Below are 24,837 nucleotides of genomic sequence, written 5' to 3' on the forward strand. Positions count from 1 at the left end.
GCTTCCGTGTCTATCATGAGTCGTAGCGTGTTAGGATCAGACGTCAGGCTGATACCTAACAACAGGAGATTAACGGCGGTGGGGGATAATGCGTTGCGGGTGTTGGGTGAGACAACTGTGGATTTCCAGCTAGAAGATAGATGGTTTAAACATAGTTTTGTAGTAATACAGGATACAGGGCTGAAACATACCAACATTATCTTGGGAATTGATTTCCTCGAAAAATACTCATGTACCATAGCGTTCAGCGCAAGGGGGAATAAATTGGTATGTGGGGGTCAAGCGGTAGACGTTAACAAGGTGAGGAGTAGAGAAGGAGTAGCAGTAGTGAGGGGTAACTGTGGTAACTCGGCTGGGGACCAGAATATACAGTGGGCAGTCACGGTACCCAAGGATGTCACCATTCCGGGAGAAGCGTCCTTAGTGATTAAAATGGCATGTAAAGCCAAGGGAGTAGACGTTGTGCAAATTGAGCCATTGGATAATCCAGCAGGGTTGGTGATAATGGAGACTATTGAAGACATAAATGAAGGGGTAATTCGGTTGAGGGTTTTTAATCCCTCTCGCTTGCCAGTCATCTTGAGTAAGCATGCACAGGTAGCGTGGGGGCACCCTGTGGAGTAGATTATTGCAGCCATGTCAGTAAGTCAGAGTGAGGGCGATGAGGATAGAATGGATAAATTGATGGGAATAGTGAATAGGATGTCCATGGAAAGAGAGGTTAAGGAAGCCTTAAGGGGTTTAGTCAGGTAGTTCCCGGATGTTTTTGCGTTGAGAGGGGAACTCCCAGGGTGCATTACTCAAGGAGCACATAGGATTGACGTAGAGGGCGCACATCCAGTATATACGAGAGCATATAGCATACCAGTGGCACACCAGAGGGAGGTGAAGGAGGAGATAAGCCAGCTAAGGGAGCATGATATCATTGAACCAAGCAGTTCACCGTGGCACAGCCCTCTCGTAGTAGTCAGGAAAAAGAATGGGGGAGTGAGGTTATGCGTAGATTTCCGCAAAATTAACAAGCTGACGAAGGACGAAGCATACCCATTACCTAACATACAGGATACATTGACACACTTGAAGGGTACTCAATATTTTACCACATTAGACCTGCTCAGTGGGTATCACCAGATACCGCTGGAGGAAGAGTCGAGGAAAATCACAGCGTTTAGTGCGTGCAACAACGAGCTCTGGCAATATAAACAACTTCCTTTCGGGTTGAAGTCAGCACCTGCTGTGTTCAGTAGGATAATGACGAGTGTGTTATCGGGGTTGATAGGTCCCACAGCGTTGCTGTACCTCGATGACGTAATCGTGCTGGGAAAGTCATTAGAGGAGCACATGCATAATTTGAGGAAACTTGCTAAGGCTGAGGTCACACAACCTCAAAGTGAATTTCGAAAAATGCAGTTTTTTTGGAGAATCGGTAACATTCCTGGGTCATACAGTGGGCCGGATGGGTATCAGTCCATTGCCAGATAAAACCAGGGATATTCAAGAGTTCCCAGTTCCACAGAACAAGAAAGAGTGCAAATCTTTCGTGGGGTTGGTTAGCTATTATCGGCGATTTATTAAAGATTTTTCAAAAATTGCAAGACCATTACATCAGATCAGTGAACTTGCAGAATTCGTGTGGGGGAAGGAACAGCAGCAGGCGTTCCAGGTACTGAGGGCTGCTGTCAGCTCTCACAGTATCTTGGCGCACCCAGATTTTAGCAAACCGCTTCTGGTGTATGCGGATGCTTCTGGCGCAGCGATAGGTGGTGTGGTAGCTCAGGTGGGTGAGCGAGGACGGGAGCGTCCCATTGCATTTTGTTCACGAGTACTATGTCCTGCAGAGAGGAATTATAGTACGATTGAGAGGGAAGCGCTAGCGATCACATTAATATTACAATGGAACCGGTACATCTTGCTTGGACATGAAATTTGGCTCAGAAGCAATCACAAACCCCTTAAGTATGTGTTCGAGTCCAAGGAGCCTTGTCAGCGGCTGGCACGGTGGGTTACCTCGCTCTCAGAGTTTAACATTACAAACTTTGAACATGTACCAGGGAAAAGCAATGTGGTCGCTGACGCGTTGTCAAGGTGTCACAATGTAGCAGTGGTGAGTGAAAGGGGGGAGGAAGATGTGTCGTGGAATGTGAGGGAGTTGATACGGAGTCAGGAAGGTCACCCCCTGTGGGGGGAGGTAAGGAAGTTTTTGAGGGGTCAGCGTGCGGAGTTGAGGAAGTCACTTCCAGCACCAGTGGATGAGTTTGTGGTTGAAGATGAGGTGTTGTATCATCTTGGTAGGGTTTCGGGTATACGGTCTGAACCAGTATACAAGGCAGTCTTGACACCGGAGTTCCAGAGGACTGCAATGTATCTGTGTCATAACATCCCAGCAGCAGGCCATGGAGGGGAGTCCAAGACGTTGCAGAGGGCACGTCAAAGGTTCTATTGCCCATCCATGGGTAAAGATATCAAGGTCTATGTAGCCTCTTGTGACAGTTGTCTGAGGTACAAGGCACATAGGTTGGGGGCGGAACCTTTGCGTAGGTGGCCGGATGTGAGTACTCCCTTCGAGAGAGTACACATAGATCTCATTGGGCCGCTACCACAAGCTCATTCAGGGGCGAGGTACATATTTGTAGCAGTGGATGCACTCACACGGTTCACTGTGGTGAGTGCACTCCGTTCTAAGTCGGCAGAGGATGTGACCCAGGCCATGGTGGAAAGTGTGTTAACCAGGTTTGGGGCTCCTCAACAAGTTGTGTCAGACCAAGGGTCAGAGTTTATCAATCAAGTATTTCAAAGCATCGCGAGTGTGTATCAATTCAAACATACTCCAGTGCTGGCATATCGACCATCGGCGAATGGTTTGGTTGAAAGACACAATGCTGAAGTAATCAGTATTCTGCGGCATTTGGCTGCAGATGATGTGCTTGCATGGGATCAGAGTTTGTCGATGGTGGAGTCGGCGCTCAACACGGCGTTCAATAGGTCGGTGGGAGAAACCCCGCATTTTTTGTTCACGACGTTCACAAGCAAGCAACCGCCATGCTATGCGTTAGACTTCAAAAGAGTTGTCTGTAGGCGAGCAACCAAGGCATTTGACTTGGTGAAACTACATTTAAGAAAGTCGATAGAGGTAGCAGAGGCATATTATAATGCGCGGAACAAGGTCCAAGCAAAGGTGATCAATGAAGGTGATAGAGTATTCGTGAAGCAGATGCACGCTCAGGCATAAGGTAAGTTGGCTACCCAAGTTTGTGGGACCATGTCGGGTAATTAGCAAAAAGAATGCAGAAGTTAAGGTTAAGGTGCTAAACACAGGGCATGTGTTCTCCTGTCACCCACACCGCCACTATACACTGACCGGTCAGGCAAGCGAGGAGCCATACCCTACGAGGAGTGTGCCAGGGGAGAGCACACCAGCGGCTGAGGACATAGGTAGGGGTACGAGGAGTTGGCAATCAAGGGTGGATAACACAGAACAGCCTTCGCAGGACCGGGGACAAGGTCCACAGGCGACGGTGACACATCGCTATCCGACCCGCTCTCGTGGGGTCATGAACACAGAAGGAGCATAGTATGTACTGTAGAGTAGTGCATGGCCATGGTAGTTTTTGTAGAGTGTGGGGTAGTGTGTAGAGTGTGGTGTTGGGTGGTGCATGGGCATGGTAGTTTTTGTAGAGTGTGGGGTAGTGTGTAGAGTGTGGTGTTGAGTGGTGCATGGGCATGGTAGTTTTGTAGAGTGTGGGGTAGTGTGTAGAGTAGCATGTGTAGTGGGTGGTGTAGTGTTGTGGCGTTTGGACGCCTGGTATGGAGTGTGGTGTTGTGGAGTGCATAGCGGCACAGGAGGCCAGGTGGTGGTGGGTACGGTGAGTATCAGTGTAATGAGGTCAGGTGCGTCAGGACGCAGAGCCTGGCTGTTGAGAGACGTGGTGTTATAATGAGGTCATCAGTGGTTGGGTTGACCAGAGGTGATGGTGTGTCGGAGTGGGTAAGTCTTATGGATAAGATTACAATGTAGAATTTCAAAATTTCAGGTGTTGATGGTTGCAGTGGGCGAGCCAAGTAGATATACTAATTTCTCATTAATTAAGTTGTTACAGGAATCTCGCTAGAGGCGAGCCAGTGGCAGTATGATGCTTTAGTGACATTAGTTGTGAAATGATTTTAATGAGGTATTTATTGTGATAATGTATGTGTATGTATATACTGTATATTACCTCATCGGCACCATTACTGAGTGTTAGGCTTGAGAAGGTCCCTCGGGATCATGTCACAGAGCTTCAGGTAGAGTAGAAGGGAAGCTATGAGGCTACACTCAGTAATTCTAGAAAAAAAGGGGGAGGAAGTGAAGCCAACGTGACGTTATAGGCGAAATTCGCCCCCTGACATCAAAGCAGGGATAAGGGCCAGCTGCAATGGTTTTGCAGCTGCGCTCAGGCTATATACGGGGAGAGAGTAAGGAGCCGAGGGGGTTATGTAATAATGGGATCGAGCCAGGGGGCTCCAAGGGAATATTTTGCAGGTACAGCGGTCGGGAAGGTGTGAATACAGGTGGACACACTGGGCAGATGGGCCTAGAGTAATGTGCTACAGCTGTGGTGAGCACAGCAAGGAAGGATGACCAGAGAGCTGTGAGGTATCTACAGCGTTCTGGGATTGGTGCCCTGGAACGAGACGTCAGCACAGACCCGAGGAAACATGATCCTGGGGTAGGAATCTTCGTTGCTCTGGAGGCCAGGATCACGTTAGCTCAGAGCAACGATGGGACATTGACAACATTCACCAGGCTGGACAGCCTGGGTTTGGTCTGGGTCATGGAGGATCTATGACCTAGCAACCATGGGACACGAAGACAAGAGAAGTGATGCTGCCAATTGTGGAGGAGGCCAGTGAAACATTGTGTGATCATTGTAAGCCCTTATGTCAACAGTACAGGGCAAGATGGTAAATTATTATTAACTTGTTACTAATGATGAAGAACCTTAGATATATATGTGTTGTGTATATATTAATGACTAGTGTCATTTCTGTTTAAGTGCCAGCATTCTGGTCCATGTAATTTTATGGTTATGTTTGTATGTAATTATATGTCAGCAGTTTAGGTATATGTGCATTGTTGGAGATGGGAAAAATTATTAAAGACTATTTTACCTGTGCTATGATGTGAATATAATGTATATGTTGGAGAAGTGTTGTGAGTCATGTCGGGGAAAATTTAATTTATTTCATCGTGTGTATGATGAACTTATTGGATGATTTTTTAGTTGTACACATATGGTGGGTGCATCCTCCAGGTCCTTGCACTAATGGAACCATTGCAATAATGCATATGGGGACATATGCGTGTTAAGGAGGGGAGTGGTGTTGTAATCCACAAGTTAGTAGGAATTATTAGCTAGAGGATCATTACTACAACACTTAACGAATGATGATTGGAAGTACATGTTAAGAAGACAGACTATGGATCACATATCTAAGAAAGGTCAATGGATTAAGACCGAAGCTGTTTAGCCAAATTATTAATTCCTGGAAAGAGGAATTATTCTTCGTCAGGCTTCTAGGAACAAGATTACCGATTCTAGGGATAAGGTTAATCGGATTATACCTTCCTTGAGAGGCGGGGTGAAATGGTTGAGGTAGATGGCTGACTGGAGTCAGCCTGATTGTGGGAGTTGAACTGAGAAGTCCTCTGGATCTCCGTTTGCGGCAGCAGCGAAGTGTAGCAGACAGCTATGCGAGAACCTGATGTGATCTTAGTGACCAAGTTAAGTCTGCAGTATGTGAGTATTGAATGAAAGACTAACCGGGTGCGGAGCGTTGTAGTAATCATTCCGTATTAGGGACTTAGGCGGAAGTTACGAGTGTGGGTGGTGATCGCGGAGGTCAAGTGGCCTATGGGTATTGGAAGTGTATTGACCTCATAGAGTATGTTAATATGTTATTATTTGTCAGAGTCTATTCTTTGTAATTAAATGACAAAACCCGACGGCCTTTAAATACCTTCCATATGTTCATTCATTGTGTTCCAGTACAAACCTAGTGGTACGCCTCAAGGGTCTGGTGTGTGTAGGAGTATAGGTGGTAGTAACGGTTGCTGAGGCAAGGTGTTATGTGTTGTGTAATCGCTGTGTTCGGAATGAACCGGGGTTCAGCGTCACGACACATACACCAGGATGAACCCAACGAGCCATAGACAATCCACCTTCATCACTCGAACCATCAACTACACATCTCATTTAGGGTTTTCACCAACACCTCCCCAGTCATCTTCCTACCTTTGCAATGTAGTACTGCATCGCCAAAAAAAAGATTAGCCGTCCTGGAAACCTCAACCCTACCACAATCACCATTGCCACCCACCTCCCCAGAAATCATATCTGACGATCGACCGCTATCATTCACCACACAACTAGTGATAGATGACGGAGAAGGCATTAGAGCCTTATCAACACAAACCCCCTCTATTAGGACAAGATACGATGCCTCCAAGGATTAACCTACCATCTCACCTCCTCCACTGTGCACGAGTCCCACCATCGGCGGAAAATCCACTTCGGGGAACAGATTTTCCTGGACCTCTGGAGCATCACGACACATAGCCTTCACTTGCCCAGACAACCTGCACTAAAACAGGTATGTTGCTGTTCTTGTTAAAACATTCACTGTGCATCATTCCGCCTTCCATTGTGTGGGGATATTTTTTACAATGTTCATTTCCGCAGTCCAGCTCCTGGACAAAACTCCTTTCACAGGTCCAGATGTAAAGTGTTGTGGAAGAACACCAATCACGGTTCCGTAGCAGGAGAGCGCCCCCCCCCCCCCCACCACAGCACACCGTCAGGCATTTCAAATGGTAGGTGTTATGATCCCAGGTAGCCGAAAAACGAGTCTCCCCTTTGAGAATTATTCTATCAAGTCTGACCTGACTAAGAGGTCGGAGATATACAGACATGAAGATTCATATGTAAAAATAATTGGGTAAATTTTACAGAGAGTTTAAAAATATGGGCAGTGAGTAAGAAAAAAGATAAATGACTGGTTATGTGATGTGGATAATTTGCTGGAGGCATGAGGTTCGCTTTGGGAGGGCTCTGACCTCACTTGAGTACCACACATCGTGAGAGGAAGCTGCACTCCATTTGAGCTCCCGTTGGAGAGGATCTCCTGTTGGATATTCCTTCAAGAGAAAGGAAGTGTGCAGACGTTCCAGCTGTGGAATCGAGCTGGGAACGTGAGGTCTCAAGTCCTGGATGGCAAGGAGCGTTTTTGAAGCCGCTCAGAGACAGTTTCGTGGGCCGTGGGAGCGCCCTAATCAGACTCCTTCAGAGGAAGGGCGTCCTCGACTAGACAATCTGTGGTAAGCACGATTTTAAGCTAGTTTATAGTGATTACTTGTAGTTGGTCGTGTGTCCAGCGACAGTAGCGAATGTTTATTGATAAGTTAGACATGTTTTGGTAAGGCAGAAAGCCTAAATAAGAGGACGGAGATGAGAGAGGCAGCTGGAGGAACGAGCAGCACATCCTCTCCCGTCGACCTCCTGAAGGCAACTGACTGGTGGCGGAGGACCCTCCCGGAGTGAGGGGCTGCTCGCCTGGCCGGGCAGAGCATGGACCACCCCAAACGGGGGCGTCCACTCTCACAGCATGTAGAGAGCAGATAGATGTTGAATGCAAACATATTGTGTGGTTACTTCGTTAATGTGTTTAAGGGGAAACGTTGTTTATTGGTGTGTCAATGGGTTGCAGGTTTGTCTTTGGAAGAAGTTGCTGAGCACTTCGGAGCCAGCACAGAGGGAGTAGTTGATGAGACTCCAAGGTAGTGGAAAGTACTGAGCTCTGTGGGAGAGCAGCCATACAGGGAGGAAGAAAACCCTCAAGCTGTGAGAAGAGGAGTAATGAAATGAAGTTTCACAAGTTTTGCGATACCAGTGGTGAAGCAACCATTGTTGATCAAGGAAGACTTCATGGTGTAGCAGCCAGGAGAGCTGTGGAGGACCCCTAGTAGAAGTGGTGAAGCACCATAGTTGCTCAAGGAAGACTTCATGGTGAAGCAGCCTGGAAGAGCTGCGAAGGATCCTGGTAGATACACCCGGAAGAACCTGAAGATGTCAGGGTAGTGAACTTCCAGATGTGGAAGGAAAGTTCTGGTTGATTATTTGTAGGGAGTTGGAAGTGTTTGGTTGTCATTAGCGTGCAAGATGCAGTGAAAGGTGAGTGATTGTTTGCCATTTTTGTGCCAAGGAGTACTTATACTGAAGTATAGAGTTACAGTCGTAGGCTGGATTACCTGCAGAGACATACATATGTGTTCTAGGATTGATAAGGGGATCGATTGATCATTGTTGTATATCAAGGAACATTTATACTAACATTTATGTTATTGCATTCATACGCTGGTTTTCCTTGTACATGTTTATATATATATATATATATATATATATATTTATATATATATATATATATATATATATATATATATATATATATATATATATATATATATATATATATATATATATATTCTCTTGCTGATAGTACAACATTGTGTTATAAGACTTGACCTACTCGAGGAGGTTGGTAATATTAGGTGGTGAATCAGGAGATAGGATACCACTTGATAAGCAGATGATAGAGTTCTGGTGTTGGAGTGCATCCTGACTGGAATAGTATAGAGTGTAGGATTCATTATTATTATTATTATTATTATTATAAGTGTGTATTGTCGGGGTTCACCACCGTATTAGAGGGGCGAGTAACAGTATACTCAAGGTCACTCACTGTAGCCCTGCGGGTCTTCACTCTATCCTTGCGGCGCCACTGTATGCCAGGAGAGTATCCCAGTCAATCCCAACCGGCCTCTGTTACGAACCCGGATCCAGCGTCCGAGCCCGGAGCAGTGACGACCGCGCCATCTGTAGGTCAGCTCCCGAAACCCCCTCCAAACGGACGACGACACCTGGTGAGGACGACGTGTACTGGCCTCGAGGGCCAGTTTCCAGTCTGGTTCAGCGCTCAACACAGCCGCTGCTGACCTCTGGTGAGGTGGTGCTCAGACACCAGCGCCATCTATGGAGTGGATAGGTGGGCGTTTGTGTCTGAGCCTTAGTGTGTCCTAGTTATTGATGACGTGTCTGCTTACAGAGTCGACCTGGGACTGCTGTGATGGAAGTTGAGTCAGTCTACCCAAGGCAGCCGTCTCCATATCTTGTGCTTTACTGCAGCAGCTGTGAAGTCGTCCCCCGGAAGAACACTGTGGTGTTACCCTGCCAGTGAAGTGGCAGTTGAAAGGATTGTCGTTCCCGGGACCGACTGCTGGAGACGATTATCCACTGGGGTATTGAGGACAGGAGAGTGATTTGTGGTATCACACGAGGCTCCTGACTAGGGCGTTACCCTAATATCGCTCGTGGAGTGGCCTTACCAGCGTTGCTGGTCCGGAACCTGCCAGCAGACCTGCTGGACTTGTGGTTGACGGCCTCCACGGAGGTGCCCCCAGTGGACCTGTGTTTTGGCTGACATGTGGCCAGGGTAGGCTCAGCTTCTCAAAGGATTCGTTGTGAGGCCACGAAAGCACCGAGGACTTAGCACCAAGAGCTTGGATCCAGAGTCTTCAGGAGAAGACGATTGTGTACAGTGTTAATACCCTTCCCCCTGTGTAATCTTATATTATTTATTTGGTGATGGTTTAATAATTATAATCTTAAGTTTTTGCCTTTATTTCCCTTCCCTTTTAAGTTACTTGCATCACGGATCACATCCCTTGAAAGCCACTACTGGCTTGGGGTCGGATACAACTTCCTCTAACAACATCAGAGTAAGAACCCCGTTGCGTCCCGAGAGGGCCGTAACAGCTTCTGATCGAGAAAGAGTGGGAACACGACCTGTTCTCTTAACTATTGTGTGCCCGCCCCGACATGGGCTCTACTACTATCCACAAGGTCGCCAACTGGTGTTTCCCGTGTCCAGTAACACTCCAGTGGTTCTGTTGAATTGTGGTGGCAGTGGCAAGAACACACTCAATAAATCTGATATCAGGCAGGTATTTATTTCTATCACTATTTCCTTTCAGGTATTATATAGCCACAAGAAATATGGAGGGGATGATATAAACACCAAGGTATTTTGTATTTTACTTAAAACTAATTCAAAGACATCACAAGATTATATCAATAAGCAAACAGCTGTTTCAGGCGGAAGTCGCTCGTTCCCACATATAATCATGAACTCGCCAAGCTGGCAATGCTCCCCCTCACGTCAATGTCAAAATCAGCTGGGCGACTCCCACCACGCGAATGTTCGTTTATTTGTTTGGCTGGCGTGAGGTGCCTGTTTCTTTAAATTTGCATGAGTCACTATATTTGTCATCAACACAATACTTCTATAATGGCAAATAGAACGCACTGAATCACCACACTGATCTCAAGTTCAATAACTCATTCCTACGGGACTTAACGTGATATTTCACTGTACTAGAGTAATGCGCTGTACTTAATAATAATTACAATGAATGCACTTAACCACGGTACTGTTCTTAGATTCAGTAATTCCTCTCGTAGGCGATAACACAATTAATCACTGCACACATGAATGACTATTCAATACACAAGCATAGAATTATATATATATATGGATGAATCATAGACATCAATAATGGTAATAACATAGTTACTGGGCACATAGCCTAACTCCAAATACTGGCACTTTCATATATATATACTCTCTCACTAGATGATCATATTAAAGTCTCATGAAAGACATTATCAACACAGTAAATTCATCAATTACTCCGGGTGCCTGCACACACCAATAATAATAGTAAATACCGTGGGTACTCTATGTAGTCCCACTGCACACTTGTGCCTTACTGTGACATAGGTGAGCCTTGCTCACGACATACAAAATACTCTGGCTAAGTAATATAGCTGACTAAAGGGGAATTGGGAGGGAAACTAGAATCACCTACTTCCACCTATCCTCCGGTGAGAGTTTAGTTGTAGCTCCTGGTCCAGGCTCCTGCCTCGTGTAGGGAACACCCCCACACACACCCTGTCGTGTCCTCCAGGAACTCAGTCAACGTCCCACCATAAACGCGTCGTCTCCGTGCCTTTCCACTGCAGGTCCGTGCTCCTACACGTCTTCTTGTAGGGTTGGAATCGGTCTCCTGGCCATCAACTTCTCCTCTTAGCTACGGCTGCCTGCCTACGTGTGGGCTGCAGTCGTTCAGATTCCCGATTAGTGTCTTCTTCACTGCTTCCCAGTGGATTGGCCCAGCCGCTACGTCGTCACTGTGAAGCTATCAGACGTCCCAGACGATACTGCCTAGACTCCACCTGCACAGCACCCGATCCTGGAGCACTTGATGCTCAATATTCCGTCAATTCCCTCTTCAGTCCACACATGGGATGAAGGAAGACCTCTGGCGTACTTGTAGACTACGGGTGATGCGTAAGATCCACGGGAGTGGCGTGTTACTGTCAGATTGACAGGATCAATCTTCACACATCCGATCACCTTGACGTGTCGTGTCAGACTGAATCCCTCCGGAGGATTGGCCCAGCAACTACGTCATCACTGTGAAGCTATCAGCCGTCGCATACGTCGCTGCCTAGACTCCACTCTTGCACAACACCTGTTCCTGGAGCACTTGTTGCTCAATATTCTGTCAATTCCTTCTCTGGTCCAACACATGATCGAAGGAAGACCCCACAGGTGATGGCAGACCACGGGTGATGCGTAAATCCTCCAGAGACGGGGCAAACTGTCCAACTGACAGGACCCCCCAGCGCACGTCTGACCTCCTTGACGTGCTGTCTTAGACTGATGGCGCCACCGCGGCGCGATGACCAGACCCCCATTCCTTCGTGACGTCATATTCGCCATGGGAGGTTTTCATTGGCTCCCTGTGCCACGTCGCTGTCGGTGACCAATCTGGTGTCACTGACGTCACACAGTTTTGGCGGCAAAACAGAATATTGGCTTCCTAAAGGGCCTAAACCACAGGCCAAAATACTCTTTTACAAATTTCTCGCCACTGCGAGAACACTGCATTCTCACACATATATCAAAGTGATGCCTGCGACGTAGAGAATGCTTGGGTAAAGTGGACATGACTCTTACAGCAGGCGTGGGAGAAATATAAGGGGGGGAACACCGTCACAGTATGTATTGTGTATGTGCTTTGTCCAGTAAATGTATTCAAATTTGCTGGTGTTTGCCCTTGTTCTAGTAACGCTTCCCAGGAAGTAGGAAAGAAGGAGAGAGAGAGAGAGAAAGAACCAAGAACCACAGCTGTGGACAGGGTAGAATAGAATACAAATAAGTCAAAGGGGATTGAGGAGATCATATCTCATAAGGAGAGAGTGGGGAGTCACAGCGGCTCGAGTGGGTGTGTGCACATGACAACGAGGCTAAGTATTGGAGCCGCATCCCCTAAACGTGTGATGTTGAACCCCTCTCCAAGAGCCAGAAGCGCCCAGGGTGATCTCCTGGTAAATTATAAGCTCTCTACCGAGTTATGGGTTGGGTTGTCCATAAAGGAGGATCAACGACGACACACCACCCAACCTACAATATAATATAGGTCACCCCCAACTACATAAGTCATGTCCTTCCACGACAGTCTGATGCGCCTCTCCTCCCACACGGGCCATCACGAAAACTGCCACAGTCAACCCATCCAACGGGTCACTGCACCCGCAAATGCGCAAAAACCGGGACCAGCTAGATAAGCATGAAGGTTGAAGTGCTCTAACAATTGTCTGTGCCCGACTGAAGTCAATACCGGACTTCTCAAGTCATGTAGATACTCTGTGTATTATTAAATGATCGAATTGACATGGAAGCTATCCATCTTGCTACAATAGAAAGAAGGGATATGCACTTGGAAGAATATGAAAAATTTATAGTGGGTACCTAAATTTATAGTGGGTACCTATTTTTACTGCTAGGTAACAGGGGCATCAGGGTGAAAGAAACTCTGCCCATTTCTTTCCGCCTCCACCGGGGATCGAACCCGGATCAATTAGAGCGCATCAAACTACCTCTTTATCACATGCATCTGTATTATAGTAGATTTTAAATTAAATATCATTGAAGTACAAGTGGGTGAGTAAACTAGGTTAGAACAACTACATGAGTGCAACTAGATGAGTACATGTAAGTGGGTACAAGTTGGTGAGCACTGATAGGTGAATACAAGTAGGTAAGTACAACTACAATAGAACAACTAGGAGAATACATGTAGGTGAGTACAACTTGGTGAGCACTGGTAGGTGAATATAAGTAGGTGAGTACAACTTGGTGAGCACTGGTAGGTGAATATAAGTAGGTGAGTACAACTTGGTGAGCACTGGTAGGTGAATATTAAGTAGGTGAGTACAACTTGGTGAGCACTGGTAGGTGAATATAAGTAGGTGAGTACAACTTGGTGAGCACTGGTAGGTGAATATAAGTAGGTGAGTGCAACTTGGTGAGCACTGGTAGGTGAATATAAGTAGGTGAGTCCAAATTGTTGAGCACTGGTAGGTGAATACAAGTAGGTGAGTACAAATATATGAGTATGTCACGACCCTTGAGACTAAATAAGGTTCTTCTCCACACAGTGTAAAGAAATGATAAGAAATCGGCCTTGCCAATAGATGTCTAGGGGTATAATTACATCACTGTATAAAAAGGAGAACAATATATTTTGCTAAGGGGAACAACATAACAACAATTAAGTGTATAATTGGTAGCCAGAAATATTTATCAGCTTGCAATATCATAAAATGAAATTAATTACTGAGACATGAGCAACTTGGTGAGCAATGGTAGGTGAATATAAGTAGGTGAGTACAACTTGGTGAGCATTGCTAGGTGAATATAAGTAGATGAGTACAAATTGGTGAGCACTGCTAGGTGAATACAAGTAGGTGAGTACAACTAAGGGAGTACAACTAGGGGAGTACAATTAGGTGAACACAAATAGGTGAGTGTGGCTCGGTGAGTACAGCTAAGGTAGTAGAGCAAGGTTTGTACATTGGTGATGGTGGTAGTTGTGGTTATGATAGTGGTATGGGAGGTTTAGTTGTGGAGAAGGAAGAGGAGGGTTACCTGGTTGATACCTGGTTGATGGGGTTCTGGGAGTTCTTCTACTCCCCAAGCCCGGCCCGAGGCCAGGCTCGACTTGTGAGAGTTTGGTCCACCAGGCTGTTGGTTGGAGCGGCCCGCAGGCCCACATACCCACCACAGCCCGGTTGGTCCGGCACTCCTTGGAGGAATAAATCTAGTTTCCTCTTGAAAATGTCCACGGTTGTTCCGGCAATATTTCTTATGCTTGCTGGGAGGACGTTGAACAACCGCGGACCTCTGATGTTTATACAGTGTTCTCTGATTGTGCCTATGGCACCTCTGCTCTTCATTGGTTCTATTCTACATTTTCTTCCATGTCGTTCACTCCAGTACGTTGTTATTTTACTGTGTAGATTTGGTACTTGGCCCTCCAGTATCTTCCAGGTGTATATTATTTGATATCTCTCTCGTCTTCTTTCTAGTGAGTACATTTGGAGGGCTTTGAGACGATCCCAATAATTTAGGTGCTTTATTGCGTCTATGCGTGCCGTATATGTTCTCTGTATTCCCTCTATTTCAGCAATCTCTCCTGCTTTGAAGGGGGAAGTGAGTACTGAGCAGTACTCAAGACGGGACAACACAAGTGCCTTGAAGAGTACAACCATTGTGATGGGATCCCTGGATTTGAAAGTTCTCGTAATCCATCCTATCATTTTTCTGGCTGTCGCAATATTTGCTTGGTTATGCTCCTTAAACGTTAGGTCGTCAGACATTATTATTCCCAAATCCTTTACATGCTGTTTTCCTACTATGGGTACATTTGATTGTGTTTTGTACTCTGTATTATGTTTAAGGTCCTCATTTTTACCGTACCTGAGTACCTGGAATTTATCACTGTTAAACATCATGTTATTTTCTGATGCCCAGTCGAAAACTTTATTAATATCAGCTTGAAGTTTTTCAATGTCCTCAGCCGAGGTAATTTTCATACTGATTTTTGTGTCATCTGCAAAGGATGATACGAAGCTGTGACTTGTATTTTTGTCTATATCTGATATGAGAATAAGGAAAAGCAGTGGTGCAAGGACTGTACCCTGAGGTACAGAGCTTTTCACTGCACTTGGACTAGATTTTATATGGTTGACAGTTACTCGCTGAGTCCTGTTTGACAGAAAACTGAGTATCCAGCGTCCTACTTTACCGGTTATTCCCATTGACTTCATTTTGTGTGCTATCACGCCATGGTCACATTTATCGAAGGCCTTTGCGAAGTCCGTGTATATCACATCAGCATTCTGTTTCTCTTCTAATGCCTCAGTGACTTTGTCGTAGTGCTCAAGTAGCTGTGAGAGGCACGATCTTCCCGCTCGAAATCCATGTTGGCCTGGGTTATGAAGGTCATTGGTCTCCATGAAGTTGGTGACCTGACTCCTAATCACTCTCTCAAATACTTTTATGATGTGCGATGTTAGTGCAACTGGTCTATAATTTTTTGCCAACGCTTTGCTCCCTCCCTTGTGTAGAGGGGCTATGTCTGCTACTTTAAGTGCATCTGGTATCTCCCCCGTGTCCAAGCTCTTCCTCCACACTATACTGAGTGCCTGTGCTACCGGCACTTTGCATTTCTTTATAAATATTGAATTCCATGAGTCTGGACCTGGGGCCGAGTGCATGGGCATGTTTTCAATTTCTTTTTCAAAATTTAGTGCACTCGTGTTTATATCAGTTATATTTACCGGGGTTTGAATATCCCGCATAAAGAAATTGTCTGGATCTTCCACCTTCATGTTGTTTATTGGAGTGCTAAACATGTCCTCATACTGCTTTTTTAGGATTTCACTAATTTCTTTGTCATCCTCCGTGTATGAACCTTCACTTGTACGACTAGGTCCAATACTGGCAGTGGTTTTTGCTTTTGATTTCGCATATGAGAAGAAATATTTTGGATTTTTCTTTATTTCCTGAATTGCTTTCTGTTCTAACTGCCTTTCTTCAGTTTCATATGAGTGTTTCAATTTCCGCTCGATTTCTTCAATCTCCCTATTTAAATTATTCCTTCTTTGACGGGAAATTCGTGTCTGCATAAGCAGTTCCGTTATTTTTTTCCTGCGTTTATAGTGTCGTCTGCGTTCTCTTTCTACGTTAGATCTCTTTCTGGCTTTCCTCAAAGGAACATGTTTCAGACAGACTTGATACGCTTCTGAAGTAAGTTTATCTATTCCTTCTGTAGGACTTGTATTATTTAGAACAGTTCCCCATGGAATGTTTGTAAGTTCCCTGTTTATTATCTCCCAGTCTATCCTTTTATTATTAAAATTGAATTTACTGAATAGCCCCTCTCGCTTTATCAACGTTTTAGGTCTATTCTGAGTATTGATGGTCGTTTGCACTTCAATGAGTTTGTGATCTGAGTATGTGGTATCTGATATCGTAATGTCTCTGATAATGTCTTCATTGTTCGTAAAGACCAGATCTAGAATATTTTCATTTCTCGTTGGCTCCGATATCTGCTGATTGAGTGAAAATTTGTCACAGAATCTAAGTAGTTCTCTAATCTGTGGTTGGTTAGGTCCTGATAGATTTCCTGGTATAATATTATTGTTTGCTATTTTCCACCTGAGACTAGGCAAGTTGAAGTCACCTAGGAAAATAATATCAGGTATCGGGTTCTCCAAATTATCAAGGCTATTCTCTATTTTGCTTATCTGTTCTGTGAATTCCTCAGCCGTTGCATCTGGCGGTTTGTATATTAGTATAATCACTAAATTTATTTTCTCAATTTTTAATCCCAGTACCTCTACCACCTCATTTGTAACGTTTAGGAGCTCCGAGCATACAAGGTCTTCCCTAATATACAGACCCACTCCTCCATGTGACCTAATTTTCCTATCACACCTGTATAGGTTATATCCTGGAATCCAGATCTCACTGTCCAACAATTCCCCTGCATGGGTTTCTGTGAAAGCTCCAATTACTGCATTTGACTCCGTGAGGAGGCCATTTATGAACTGTACTTTGTTGTTTGTTCTTGTTTTCAGTCCTTGTATGTTGGCAAAGATGAATGAGGTTACTCTATTAGTGATAGTTTGAATGGGAGACTTTTTCGGCACGTCCATTAATCGTGGACATAATGAGTTTGTTCTGACCAGTACTGATTGTTGTAGGGCAGTTTTCTGTCGTAGTTGTAGTTCCCTTTCGGTGGGTAATTGTATCTGTAATTTTGGAATGCCAGTGGATCTGGCATCCAGTTCCATACACTCCCCCTGCTGCTCCTTTTGAATTCTCTGCCGGTCTGGTATAAAAAATTTATAGAGTTTCCTCCAAATTCATTATCCTGCTTGCCACTCTTTATGTAGCGTTCCGTGCCTTTCACGTGAAAGTATGGGCAGCTAAGGTCATAGCATTTTCTGTCCTCCAGTGAGGTTTGGCACATGTCAGGATGGAAAAACCTACATATTGATCCAAATCGACACTCACCTTTCCTAAGCATATTTAAACATTTTTTGGGATGTTGGTAACTGCATTCTAATCCTTTCTTATTACTAGCATATCTATGTCTGCATATGCCCTTTGCATAAAATTTGCATAAGTCTGTCCTTCTGTTCTGAATTGCTCTATCGAGAACCGTCGTGGTGTCTGTACCTATCGAGCTGTCAGTGCTGTCTGGTACACTTTCTAGTTTACTGTCATCTACATCCTGGCCTACTGAGTCAGAGTTTGCAACTTCCTGAGTTTCAGCCTCAGTTTCATCCCTGACTATAGCCTCCGCCCCTTGTATATTAGAATTGTTGTTCCTTTCCCACTCCTTCTGGATGGTTGGTAGGCTTCCAATGAATGATGTTTTCCGTTCATGCGTCATGTTATCTAGAAGGTTTTTTAGGATATTCCAAGCTGGCAGGTCATTTTTACACACCCAGAGCAAGTGACCATCTCTCAGTGCCGTAGTGTTACTCCTGTACAAGCCGAATGGAATCTAGTCTTACAGATATAACATTCAATTCCCGTTACCTTCGTCTTTAAGAAGTTGTTACAGTGGCCACAAATTTGTTTATTTACTCCGATATTGCCTTGTTTTGTTGTATATATCTATATATTTATAATATTATATGTATATTGTATATTTGTAACAATATATATGTATATATATTTATATGTTTAATATTATAATATTATATGTATATCGTATATTTGTAATATTATGTGTGTTATTTTGTTCAAACTTTATGGCAGGTACTTAGCGTAGGTAGCGAGGCTGGTCCCCCGGTCAGTACACGTGACCTCTTGTGGCCCAGGTTGATGTCACCAGTTTCCAGTTACCCGATTTATAACCACTGATGCCGCCTCTTGCCACTATTTTATATTTCTAGTGGTCTATATTTATAATATTCACTTCCAACTTATATGTTGTTGTGATACCCGTTCCACATCACTGTTCCACGAATCACCGTTCACTATTTTTTTTTTGTTTCGTTTTTTTTATCCTAATACACGCATGTACACAAAGCCTCGTTCACTGGCTCACACGTGGTCTCCCGTTTATTCTCTATTTAACACAAAGTTCTATTGTTAATGACTATTTTCAATTTTCCAGCGGTCACTATGCACTTTGTTATGTCTGTAATCAGTAATTCACGGCAGTAGTCCTACGAATCCCTGTTAATGTCACGATTTTAACGGAGCGCGCACGGTACGTCTACCCCCTCCCTCGACCTCGACTCGACTCGACAGGGTAGTGTTGTGGAGGAGGAAGAGGAGGGTAGTGTTGTGGAGGAGGAAGAGGAGGGTAGTGTTGTGGAGGAGGAAGAGGAGGGTAGTGTTGTGGAGGAGGAAGAGGAGGGTAGTGTTGTGGAGGAGGAAGAGGAGGGTAGTGTTGTGGAGGAGGAAGAAGAGGGTAGTGTTGTGGAGGATGAGGAGGAGGTCGTGGTGTCAAGAAGAAGGGGATTGTGGTATGGAGGAGAAGGAAGTAGAGGACTTGGAGGAGGGGGTAGAGGTGTGATGGAGGAAGGGGTAGAGGTGTGGAGGAGGAGAAGGTAGAGATGTGGAGGAGGAGGGGGTAGAGGTGTGGAGGAGGAGGAGGAGGTCGAGGTGTGGAGGAGGAGGGGGTAGAGGTGTGGAGGAGGAGGGGGTAGAGGTGTGATGGAGGAAGGGGTAGAGGTGTGGAGGAGGAGGAGGGGGTAGAGGTGTGGAGGAGGAGGGGGTAGAGGTGTGGAGGAGGAGGGGGTAGAGGTGTGATGGAGGAAGGGGTAGAGGTGTGGAGGAGGAGGAGGAGGTAGAGGTGTGGAGGAGGAGGAGGTTGAGGTGTGGAGGAGGAGGAGGAGGTAGAGGTGTGGAGGAGGAGGAGGTAGAGGTGTAGAGGAGGAGGAGGTAGAGGTGTGGAGGAGGAGGGGGTAGAGGTGTGGAAGGCACCTGGCTGGCAACCACCGGCTGGGTCGGACCAGTAAAAGTATTATTGTGTTAACATCAGTGATGAGGAAATTGATTTTAGCCAATTTAAGTGAGTTTTCACGATTGGTGATAGATTTTTTCAGAGTCCAGTTTGGGTGAAAACCTCAGATTTTTATGAAAATTCGAATTCAAGGGTATTGAGAACACCCTAGGTGTCAGTGTTGTTCTCTGGACATCGCCAGTAATAAGACAGTGTGTTTATATCGGGGAAGCGAAAATTAATTTTTTTGTAGAATTAAGAGAGATTGCAACATTTTGAGAGTCAGAAACATTTTCAGTCCAGTTTGTGAGAAAACGCAGTTCTTGGTGAAAATTCAAATTTTCATGTCATTTAACCGTCCCAGGACTTTGGGGATGTCACGAATCTTACTAAGATTCTGCCATGACTCTTGATAATACATATTACTTTATTGTCGTGTTCTCAAATTAATATTGCGTCCAGTTGTACCGCGAGAGTGCAGGACTTTGATGCACAACGATGTCTCGTGACGGAGGTAGCTGTAGAAGAGCACAGAGGTGGGTGGCGTGTTGACAACACAAGTGGCTCCCAATCTTCACTCACCATGGTTCACTTCATCTCAGGCGTTTCTTGATGACACCAGACTACTAGACCGTAAACACCATGCGTGTATACCCTTGTTCAGTTAACCTTGGGCCGAGGGAAGCTGTGGTCCCCTTCTATGGCGAGTCGACTATACTCTGTAGGGAGCCCGTGTCGGTCCGCCTCGTTCCGGTTGCGTTACAATAGACGACGTAACCATGGAGCCATAGACGTGAATAATTAGTACATCTACATGCTGGTTCCCTCTTCGATTTTCCTACATTTACTTCCGGTCCGCTTTCAATCATGACGACGCAGCTGGTGAGTGGTGATGACGTCGAGACAACCACCACCGATGATGTAAAACGTTGACATCTGGTGACTGCATCCTTGTAGACAGCATACTGAGCCAAAACAGCCTCGTTAGTGACGTGAGGCGCTGGCTAGGTGACTGTTATATTGTCACCAACCCTAAGTAATCATGTGGTTAGTTACTGGGTCTGTTGGGGGAGGACTTTGTGTAACGTGCCTCCCCCTTGATCTTCTCAGATAGGGTTCACGTGTGGCTGGGACAACTGGGCAGGTGTACAAATCAGACCTGGGAAAAGACAGACAACAACATGGCGGAAGCATGGATATAACTCTGGGTTTGTTGGAAATTGGAAACCCCAGAACTATCTGAGCTATCTAAAGTCTGCTTTCTGAGTTAGGTACAGTTAAGAAATCTACATCATTATTGCCTCAACAGGAAAATCTAATGAATTCTAAATTATACTAACTAAGGAAGTTACTTTAACCTTTACTGTACAGTGCGAGATCTTGTTACCATGGGGTGACGAAAGTGCACTTGGCTACTAATGAGAGATGACAGAGGGCCATTCTCCCCATCAAACTCATAACTTGAGTTATCAGTCAGCTCCACTGGGTCAGGAACTAGGCTTGCTGAAGGCAATTCTAGTTCCTCCCTAGCATGATAAATCTTTAACTTATTAATGTGGACAGTTCTTTCCACCTGATCCTCAAAGACTCCCATTATGATAAAATTGACAGGGCCTGCTTTATTAATTAATCACTCTGTACGGCCCCCGCCATCCAGGAGCTAGTTTCCTACTCTGAATGGCGGGTACCGCTTCATTTATTCTCAATACAAGGCTGCCCTCCTTCAATTCCAGAGGTCGTACATTCCTGTCATAATAGTGAGCATATATACCCCGTGATTTTCTTGAAGCCTCTGCTGCAATTCTCCAAGCATTCCACATTTTATTGAGAACTTCTGAAGGATAGTCAATCCCTATGAAACATTGTGTCTGTTAAGCAGACCTGATGGGAAATTGCATGACTGACCAGTGAATAAAAGAAGGGCTTGGGTATTAATAGACTGGTGGATAGCAGTATTCAGACCCAGTTGAACATGGAGCAGGTATTCGTCGCATGAGTTTGTAACGCGTTCAGCAAGGATTGCAAGCATATCCTTAACTGAACGGTTGGTACGTTCTGTCATCCCGTTTATCTGAGGGTGGTAAGCTGTTGTAAAGGCTGAAGTTGTCTCCAATATCTTACAAACTTCCCTAAATATGTACCCGTTAAATTCCTGACCTCGATCCGAAACTAAAACTTTAAACGGCCCAAATACAGTTACAAATCTATTAATATTCCCGGGCAACAGTACGAGAATCCTTTTGATGGATGGCTATCAAGGTGGTGTATCTGGACAGATGGTCCACTAATACCAACATGTACCAATTGCCTGAATGGCTGCAATGGAGATTAAACAAATCAGCCCCCACTCGGTCTAGCGGTTCTGAAATCTCTGGCAATTCCTGTAGTGGGGCTTGAACCTTAAGGGCACCTTTCCTCCTCTGGCAATTGGAGCAAGTCCTTACGTACTTAATTACTGCTGACAACATACCTGGGAAATAAAAGAGAGATTTTGGTTTCAAGTGAGTTTTAAAGATACCCGGGTGACCTACAACCCGGTGCCGGCATGTGCCAGCTTCAATGCTGCCGGTATTAATTCATCTGGAATAAGTAGTTGGATGGAATACTGCTCGATCTGCCTGACTATTTACATAATATAGTACTCCATCCATTAACTCAAATTCATGTATTGGCACTTTACGATTTTTGGATGGATAATTTCCCCCTCCCAAATATTCAATAATATTTTTCCACCTAGGTTCGCTCATCTGGAATTCCCTCATTTTAACACTGGAAATATTTTCGATATTTACATTTACATTAATAGCAGCAATGTTTCTGCTTAATGTATCCGGTGTGACATCCGCGGGTATTTTGTACATTTCTTAAAAATGTGTGTTAATTCTCTGTGATCAGTGTAGATTACAAAATAGCGTTGAAAATGTTAAGGTTCGAAATATCTAACTTACTCTACCACTGCGAGCACCTCTCGATCCGTGGCCGAATAAGGAACCTCTGGTCTCTTGACCTTCCTACTGAAATAGGCCGCTGGATGGGGGAAATTTTCATTATCTCGTTGCATCAAACACCCACCAATAGCTATACCACTGGCATCTATATGTACTTCCCACTCTTTATCAAAATCAAGCACTGCCAATACTGGTGTTGTACTGAGGTGACTTCATTTTAGCATAGACTGTATCATGTTCTTGCTTCCAAATAAACTTTACATTTTTCCTTGTTAAATTGGTCAGGGTGCTGATGTTCTTGCAAAACCCTCAATGTGATGACGAAAGTATCCGGCCGCACCCAGAAACCTGCACACGTCCTTTGCTGTTTTTAGAGTTGGCATTTCAGCAACGGCGCGGCAAGAGCCAGCCTCGGCCATAACAATTCCAACACACTTCAATAATAATACCGCGTCTACCAGACTCCCGCTTACTTCTTTTACAAGCAGCATCCTGGGCTGCAACACTGGGAGGGGAGGTACGGGGAATAGGGTAGTGGAGGGGAGGTGAAGGGTGAGGAGTAGGGACTTGGGGTATGAGGGAGTAAGGGAGGGCATTTGGGGTTGAGTGGGATAGGGAGAGTGGTAAGAGGTGGGATACAAAGGAAGGTTGATGGAGAGGAATTGAAGGGGCGAAGAGTGGATGGCGGATTGTTGAGGAGAGGAACTTTGAGTGGGGTGGGGTTGAGGGGGCGTGTATACAGGTAGAGGTTGAGGGAGACATGGTTGGGTTTAGATAGGTTGTGGCTGGGGTGGGTACGGAAGGGTGGGTTCAGGCTGGGGTAGGTAAATCAGTAGGGGATGAGTAGGGATAGGCAGTGGCTGGGGTGGGTAGGAAGGGGTGGGTTCAGGCTGGGGTGGGCATACAGGAAGGGGTAGGTAAATGGGTAGGGGGTGGGTAGGAGTAGGGTGTGGGGAGGGGTTGAGGTTGGTGTAGCATGCGGGCAGGGGTTGGGTGGGGATGGGCTGGGGTGGGTATGTGGGGGAGGTTTGAGGCTGGGGTGGCCATACAGGCAGGGGGTTGGGAGGGTATAGGCTGTGACTGGGGTGGGTAGGCTGGGGAGGGGTTGGGTGAGACTGGGTCGACACCATTGTGTATCCATGACCCACACACATCTTCAGAAATTTCTATAACTATATGACCAGTCGTCCGTTTCATGCGAAATATTAACACCTCGCGTCTCCATAACAAAAATAAAAAACAATGCTTGAAAAGCTAAATTTAAATGACCCCTGAAAAATCTTCCAGTCGCCTATTTCTGTACCCAGAATTAAGCCAAGTTTACAATAAATTAAGTAGATTAATTGTGTGTAGTATTTTAAATAAAGAACCAATTTAAGAAGGAGCACACCACACACTAGTCTGTTTCTGAAGGACTCCTCGGCCACTTCATTTAAAACTAAGATGCGTACTCTATAAGAATTAATGAATGTTACTTTCATAAAAAGTTAAACAAAAATAAATTAACCAACGTGCCGCACTCGCGAAGGACTAATAATGATGATTTACACTTGTACACTAGATAAAATTGAAGGGAAAAGAGTGGCCACTGGCTCTATTAATGAAGCGTTCAGTCCCGCTAAAACACACTGCCTGCAATTTTTTGGCTTAAACGCTTAAAAATCTAATTTTTATCTCTGAAGTAGAAAACAAGATTTACGTTAATAATACCCTCTAATGAATAACACAGACACCCGGGACATGCATTTGTCTTACTAATTCGAATTTCCACCAAAAACTGCGTTTTCACACAAACTGGCTTCTGAAAATTTTTCTAACACAATTTTTCTCGAATTTTTCTTGCTCCAATTGCCAGAGGAGGAAAGGTGCCCTTAAGGTTCAAGCCCCACTACAGGAATTGCCAGAGATTTCAGAACCGCTAGACCGAGTGGGGGCTGATTTGTTTAATCTCCATTGCAGCCATTCAGGCAATTGGTACATGTTGGTATTAGTGGACCATCTGTCCAGATACACCACCTTGATAGCCATCCATCAAAAGGATTCTCGTACTGTTGCCCGGGAATATTAATAGATTTGTAACTGTATTTGGGCCGTTTAAAGTTTTAGTTTCGGATCGAGGTCAGGAATTTAACGGGTACATATTTAGGGAAGTTTGTAAGATATTGGAGACAACTTCAGCCTTTACAACAGCTTACCACCCTCAGATAAACGGGATGACAGAACGTACCAACCGTTCAGTTAAGGATATGCTTGCAATCCTTGCTGAACGCGTTACAAACTCATGCGACGAATACCTGCTCCATGTTCAACTGGGTCTGAATACTGCTATCCACCAGTCTATTAATACCCAAGCCCTTCTTTTATTCACTGGTCAGTCATGCAATTTCCCATCATGTCTGCTTAACAGACACAATGTTT

The sequence above is a fragment of the Procambarus clarkii genome, chromosome 7, assembly GCF_040958095.1.
Source record: "Procambarus clarkii isolate CNS0578487 chromosome 7, FALCON_Pclarkii_2.0, whole genome shotgun sequence".
Classification (NCBI taxonomy): Eukaryota; Metazoa; Arthropoda; class Malacostraca; order Decapoda; family Cambaridae; genus Procambarus; species Procambarus clarkii.